Source organism: Lolium rigidum, chromosome 7, assembly GCF_022539505.1.
Source record: "Lolium rigidum isolate FL_2022 chromosome 7, APGP_CSIRO_Lrig_0.1, whole genome shotgun sequence".
NCBI lineage: Eukaryota > Viridiplantae > Streptophyta > Magnoliopsida > Poales > Poaceae > Lolium > Lolium rigidum.
Genome location: NC_061514.1, coordinates 279,964,908 through 279,972,700, shown reverse-complemented (window position 1 = coordinate 279,972,700; position 7,793 = coordinate 279,964,908). Strand labels below are relative to the sequence as shown.

The following is a 7,793-nucleotide window of genomic DNA, read 5'->3' as shown; positions in this document are numbered from 1 at the left end:
TTCCTAGGGTGCTTGCTCCGAGACTTCCTAACGACTTCTATCCATTTCACACATACATCCTCATAATCCTCATCTTTTTTTCTAGCCTTACTGGCAGAGGTAACTCTAGATTTTATTGTGTGGGCTAAAATACTATTTACAGAAGATTCAAAAGCCAGGCTCTCCCTAGGAATCTCATCTACTATACACATACCATTATCAGAGTTAGAAATATTTTCGACACTACTAATGCTATCAAGTGTAGTCGGATGAACTACATCTACTTTTTCCCCATCTCCACACACACACTAATTATGTTGTTCGCACTTCATCTAGCTTTGTGAAATACTTGTATTGCCGCAGGAAGTTGGTAAGATAAATGTAAGTTAGTTAGCACGTATATAGACGGTACAGCTCAGGTAGAACATCACCTGCCTTACTTTTTTGACTGTACCCAGTCCGTCAGAGGTCTCCCTATGATGGTATGACGCCAAAGCCTGTAGCGAAATGTGAGAAGGTAAGATAAAGTAGAGACTCTATATATAAATTTGGTGCGCGAACATCAGCATCTAGTCAAGATGGCCGAGTTGGTCTAAGGCGCCAGTTTCAGGTACTGGTCCGAAAGGGCGTGGGTTCAAATCCCACTCTTGACAAACAATTTTTATTTTATTTTTCCACATCTCAACTTTCTCGCTATCTCAACTTGGCTTCGTCCAAGCAAGAAAACATTATGTAAACGATTCCGATTTCTTCAGTTTCCTTCCTCAATTGAGGCAAAACAACGTGCCCGGTGCACTAGTGTAAGCAACGCACCAATGCCAGTATGCCACCAGGGAGCACGCAAGCCAACTAACTTCTATCTTCGGCACACAGCTGAGCACTACCGAGAATGTCTCTGAATTTTCATGACGCAGAGCAAACGATTCCGATTTCTTGACGCAACCAAGATAAAGTTCTGAATTTTCTTGACGGAAGGCAAACGATTCCGAGTTTTTCAGTTTCCTTTCTCAATGAAGGCGAACAACGTGCCGGCGCACTGCCGAGATCGTCTCTGAAGTTTCCGCCAGAAATCTCCGGCTTCGTCCAAGCATAAGTTTCAGTTTGGCTCCGGAGAGGATCTGTGCATCACAAGTTAAAGTTTCTGAATTTTCTTGACGGAAGGCAAACGATTCCGAGTTTTTCAGTTTCCTTTATCAACGAAGGCGAACAACGTGCCGGCGCACTGCCGAGATCGTCTCTGAAGTTTCCGCCAGAAATCTCCGGCTTCGTCCAAGCATAAGTTTCAGTTTGGCTCCGGAGAGGATCTGTGCATCACTGCATCCTCGAGCTGAATCATCCAGATGGCTCGGACCTCTGCAACCGTCGCCATCAGAGTTCGTCGCCGCCTCTTAGATTGCCATCTTCTGTCACTCTCCGCACCGAGAGAATCGGCATGGACGCAAGGACAGATGTCAACAGAGAGAGATCTGAGCACCAAATACTCGTCGCTTTCGGAGTAATTGGGCCTGTTTTGCTTCATTGATCTTAGCAAAATAGTTTGTCTCCTGAACCTGTCATCTTGGTAACTATTGGCCAGCTGCCACATTTTTCTTCGGCCGCTTCCTATCACAAAAATCCAAAACCTGCCGATATCCCTACTGGGTGTTGCGGTCTATTTCCCATATAGTTGGCGGAGTCCCTTTCAAATGGGACTGACCTCTTGAATATGGGTTGAATAAGTTGGTGCTTTGTTGGATGGTGGCTCATTCGTTATCGCAAGTTCACCTCATCTCATTCCAGTCTGAAGTTTGGCTTCAAGAATGACAGTTTAACAGAGCACCTGTCAATGGATTTGACACAACCCTCTCCTTTTTTTCTTGCATCATTGATTCCATATTATTGACACTCTGGGACTACTCTTTGTTTGACCTCCTTAAGTAATGCTACTGCTACTTGTCTTGCTCAGTTCCGTGGCATCAATAAAAGAGATATTCTGACGAATTGCACGATTGTTTTTGATGGAGTGCTAGAGTAGCAGCACTTGACTGTATCAATCACTCTTCCCAATCTGTCATTAGCTGTGCCTACATTCCTGAGACTAATTCCAACCCTGCATGATAGCTTGATACTCTGTCTTGTGTTGCTCAGTTTGTTGGCATCAATAAAAGAGATATTCTGACGAATTTCACACTTGTTTTCTGATGGAGTGGCTAGAGAGCAACGCTTGACTGTATTTATCACTCCTGTCAATCTGTCATTAGCTGTGCCTACATTCCTGAGACTGATTCCAGACCTGCATGATAGCTTGATCACATACTAGGAGAAGTGCTTGAATTGCCTTCGTTTGGCCCTATCACCAGAAACCTTCTAGAATTGGTGGACCCTTATTAACACAGACTCATTAAGGGATACACAATAGAGATACACTATCGATCAGAGATTCATAAATGAAGTTTGACATTTTAAAGACGACTTTGAGTTCGGGGCTAGTTCAACATCACTGAAAACAGTAGTACTACCTACTTCATGATCTACAATGTGCTGCTGTAGCATAGTCTAAGATCAACATACAAAGAAAAGGCAAGATCGTGTTTAAAAGGTAAATACAGAGATGCATGTCACACAAAACTGGAATTAAGCTGTCAGTTTGCTACCGCCATCTGAAACAAATGGATGCATGCATGAAGCCAAAGTTGATACAGAAAAACGTGGGTGACCAGAATAAAAGCATTCATATGACCCTTCTCTTTCTCTTTGGAAGGAATCATATGACGGACCTCCTAAATCCTAATTAACAGCTCCAAAGAGAAAGGTGATAACTGATAACTGATCTGTCAAACGTGGGTTCTGTCAAGTCGGTTGGGCCTGAAATATCACGGGCCCATAACTCACCAGATCAATAGGCTTGTCGGGCGTGTGCATTTTCATCTTGACCTCTTCTCTGCTCCCTGATCATTCATTCAAGGCTCTGGCCTACCAAGTGTGGAATTTTTTGGCGCAATTCATGTGGGCTCAGGTGCGCTGTTCTGTTTTTTTTTTTTTTTTTTTTTTTTGTAATTGTACAGTCCATGTGAGCCCCTGAATTATTTTTATGCTTTTGCTCTGTCTGCCAAACCTAACACAGAAATCCATTTAGAATGAACCACGAAGTGGCAGAAATAATCTAAACACATCACTTGGTTTCTTATGTTCACATCCAGCATTATTTTTTTACGATCTAAACATCAAGTGATTGAACTGAAATCGGAAAATAACCTATAACTATAAGTGGGAATTTGGTGGGATCCCAGTTGACACTCACTTCCTTCCAAGCATAACACACGGCAGATCGCAAACGTTTTAGAAGCATACTGTACCATTGTGATTACCTAGCTTTGACGTGTCGTGGCCACGGCATTGACATGTTAGTGCAAACACCGCGTTCAGATTGTGTGAGCACGACATGGATACGTCTAGATAGTAGAGCGGAAAGCGATACACGTCTTGTACTACTACTCTTGTACACGGCAGAAGCTGTCCAGAATCGTCGATGAATCATAATCCTAACACGCTGTGTGTGTGTTTTTTAGGAAATGCCAACACGCTTAGTTGACTTTCTTTAAAGGATTTATTGTTGTTGCTGTGGCCATGCTCATTTGGAATGGGCCGTTAACAGTGACTGCTATGTGGACGCATGAAGATGTCGATCGTTAGCGAGGCAAAGCCGGCCCAACCCAATCATGGGAGCCAAGGCAGACCACACAGCTGGAGTCGGGACATGATGGCTCATGGAGTTCCCTCATGGAATCATGGGATTGAGGCTCTTGCTCCGCGGCCCCACCCGCTGATCTGAGAACGGCAATGGATGAAGTTGATGAGCCGCCATGAGATGAGACACGGACATGGCCGATCACGGCCATGGCATAAGCCGATCGACGGCGACGTCCCCTAGTCCGGCGGGTGCAGTGTACTCACCGACTGGCCGTGTGCGAGCCCATGCTCAGAGTCGGCGTCTAGAGAGAGCCTCGGCCGGCGATGATTCCGCACGTCTAATGGCCAGATTGCAGGAGCAGCATGGGTACTGTGTGAGTCACCGGCGGTAATTTGCCGGCAGCCATGAGCCCATGACTGGCTGGCGCTGTGCTTCTCAAGGACATGCATGCATAAGGGTCCCCGGAGATATAGCGACCTGACGAGGAACAGCACGCGTCATGTATGGTCTCATCATGGCTCCGGCCATCTTGCTCTTCTTCTTCATCTTGTCATTGGCCATTGCCAATGTCTCCATCCTTCACTCGTTAGATCAGTCACGTACGACTGGGAAATGCACTTTGGCTCATAGGAGTATATGCTCCCATTATGTGAATCTACATTTCAAAGTGTTAAAAAATTCTAAACTAAATTTTTACATGTACATCTAGATATTTTGTGTTGGTCCACAAGTTTTCAAAAAAAACTAAAATCAATTGTGGCTCCTGTAAAAAAGACAAGTTTTGATGCTATAACACAACTACGTACAGGATATTTTTTTGTCTTTTTTGTACACGACATATAAAATGTTGTTTCTCCACCAAAATTTGTGCACTAACATAGAATGTCAAGATGTACACCAAAAAATTTATATCAGAATTTTTTAACATTTTTTAAATTGTTTTTTAATTATTTTATATAATGAGAGCATTTGCTCCTATGAGCCAAATTGCCACCTCCCGTACGACTGCCTTTATTTCGACCGGACTATGTATAGGGTACATGACTGGATCCGCTGCACCCGGCATGGAGCAAAATGCTTCCATTCCGTTTTAGAAGAAAACACAATGGTGGTGCCTTCAGAGTAAATATGATCCATCTACGTGACCAAAATATTTGACACGTCTGCGACCACATTTTCAACCTAAATTTAGGTTGGCCGCACCGCCACGACGCATATCACCTGGTTGTAGGCGCTCGTCCTCTCCTAGCCCGCATGTAAGTGGCACAAAAAAATAAAATGACATATTTTTGTTGCATTTCGAGGTGTTTTACAACAAAGATAATCTACAAAGCTAACTACTCCTCGCCGTCATTCGCCTCACCGACGCAGCAGGGGCCGGCCTCGCTGTCGTTCATCGTCTTGAAGCACCCGCCGCAATGGTACAGTGGCATGTTCGTGGGGTGACTAAACGGATCAAAACGAGCATTTTTTCGTGAGAAATGAGATGGCCTGATGGAGATGCCTAATATTTTCTCGACTGACCACTTGGCCGATGTTTTTTTTTTTTGCCTAGAAGATCCATCTCCTTGTTCAAAAAGAAGATCCATCTCTCAAATTTATTTAAACTTCTAATTTAAAAGTTCAAATAAATTTTGGAGACAAGTTTTTGAGAGAAGATCGGAAGATAGCTTCCGAGTGAAGCCCTTCTAGAAGCGAAAAAAGAAATGGGCTTATTGCAAACGCCGTAGATTGCTCGCGAGAGCGCCTTAGGATCAATATGAACACGCGCGCTGACTTGTTTAGACCAATTTATCCCCAACTCCACATCGACTTGTCATCTCCAAATTAATCCGGCGACCGACGATTAAACCAAATCAAGGAGGTCTTTGGACTAACCACTCATCACTAACCGCCGTTGTACTGCTAATTAACTCCGAGCAGACCTGTGACGCCTCGAAGTCGATGCCTGTAGCCATCAGCTGCTAGTAACTGACGACCTCACCTCAATTCTAATTCGATTGCGACGACGCTGATGTGCAATCTAACGGCCTGAGCTTAATTAGCAGCAGCTTAATTCGTCAAACCTCGCTAGCTAGCTGGGGCACTGTGGTAGGATAAAGTAGCTTCGCCATGGACTCCTTCCTGAAACTGAAAGACGCATGTCGTGTCACCCCGTGGAAGTCAATTTAAGACTGACAAACACGAGTCAGCAAGCGCAGTGCGTGTGTGTCGATCATCCGGCAGTGTGAAACCGAGCGGCCTGTTTTCAGTGTTTCCGGCTAGGTTTATGAATGTGCCGTGCGAAATTGTGGGTTTTGGGAGGGATGCTGTGCTGTGCTCCTGCCAGCATGGTGCTGGGCGGAGCTGTCGTTTCCGTTCTGGTTTGCCTCCACATGGTGTGGCGTTTCCGGTTCGGGTCAATGAGTTCTCCAATTCTGGCGGTCCGGTGGTGGTCGGCTTTCGGTCATCTTGGCGGCAGTATATGCTGGCCACTGCTGGTTGGTGTTGTGGCTGCGGGCTCGCCTCCTCTTTACTCAGCCATCAACCTGCAGCGGTTCGCCGCTAGGGTTGGCGGGTGCCGTGGTTTCGCAGTGGCAGCCATGGTGGTGACGCGCTCCCCACACGAAGGGTTGTCGTGGCTGGGTGTTGAGCCCCTCTGTCTTCCCATTAGTGGCAGAGGACGCTGCTCCTATCTGTACTGGTGTGCCTCATGGTGATGCAGATGGCGGCCATGGGTGTGGTCTTCTCTCCGATGCGAGGTGAGCCGTGGCAGTGGTGGTGGTGGTCTTCTTACCGGTTGCTGGGCTTCGGTGTCGGGTCCTTGTCGGAGCTCTTTGGCGTGTCGAGGGTGCTCCATGTGCGAGTGCTCAATGGGCGTGTCTCTGCTTTGTGATTCCCTTCGACTCCAGCACACAGGCGTCGTGGCGTCGTCTCGGCCACGTGCGACCTTTCGGCGACACCCTCGACACAGGTGGTGTCGGTGCGTAGTGTGGTCTCGGATGCACGTGGTCCTTCGATTACGTCGATGGTGCAGTGTCGTTGCTGGGTCTCGGCGGACCAAAGTCGTACGATTACTTCAATGGAGCCTCGAGCTGGGTTGCCCCTCTGGTGTGTCCTCGGGACTCTTCCTTGTGATCGCTGTGCTTGGGTCGCGATGAGTATTCTCATCAGCCAACTGCCCCCCAGTTTTGTGGGGTGGCCACTTTTCTCTCCTCGGTCTTGTGTGTTGTCGGTGTGTGTTTTTCTTTTTCTTCTCCTCTCTTGTAACCCCTGTGTACTCTGGTTTATTTGAACCTATCTTGTATAGGCTAGATCCATGATTACACACGGACACGGTATGGTAGAGCGTACGCAAAGGTAAGCTGAGCTGGAAAAGAGAGAGGCATGGCGGGGTGTTTTCACTTCCATGATCTATCTCGTGAATAATAGCAACACGAACAGTTTGAGCTATCTCCATCTACCCGACGCAAACAGAAGATGAAAAGTACTCCCTCCCATCCGAAATATAAGACGTTTTAGGATTTGTAGTTCAACTTCTGTCACGCTACGAAATTTCCCGGGTTTCCAATTTTGCCCTTGCTCACGTCGCTCCCTCACCCGCACAGCCGACAGCCGCTCACTCACCATCCCTGTACTCGTCCTCCCTCTCACCCGCTCTCCGGCGCGTTCTCGCGGTCGGCCGCCGCCGCCACCCGCATCACCACCGCGTTCTCGCGCGTCCTCTTCCTCGTGTGCGTCTCCGTTGCCTCTCGTCTCCCCGCGCGCCTTCGCCTCTTGCTTGCTCTCCTGGAGTATTCCGCATCGAGGTGCAGAAAAATCCGATTTTTCCCATCGGTGTCTGAGCGGCGGTGGCTCGATTCGTCGATGGTGGTGATGGATCCGTCCACGGTGGGGATGGATCCGTCCACAGCGAAGCAGAAGGAGGCCAGTGAGGTCAAGACGAAGGAGGCCCGACGCCCGCTGCTCGTTCGACCAGACCCGCCGTGAGAGCGCTGCTACTCCAAGTAAGAGGTCATGGCGACCATGGAGAAGTGCATGAGGAAGCAGGCCAACGGCAACACGCTCCTCGCGCTCGGCAACAGCGCCTCGGAGTCGTGCTCATGGAGGCGGAGGCGGCGGCCGAGAGGGACGGGGACATCAGCGACTACTCGTCTGAGGACGA

General features: G+C 47.8%; 1 non-coding gene across 1 annotated transcript; it reads left to right on the top strand.

Moving 5' to 3' along the window:
- Positions 1-551: 551 nt before the first annotated feature.
- Positions 552-632, top strand: TRNAL-CAG. Its single transcript has one exon. It is a non-coding gene; the product is annotated as a tRNA-Leu (tRNA).
- Positions 633-7,793: the final 7,161 nt, after the last annotated feature.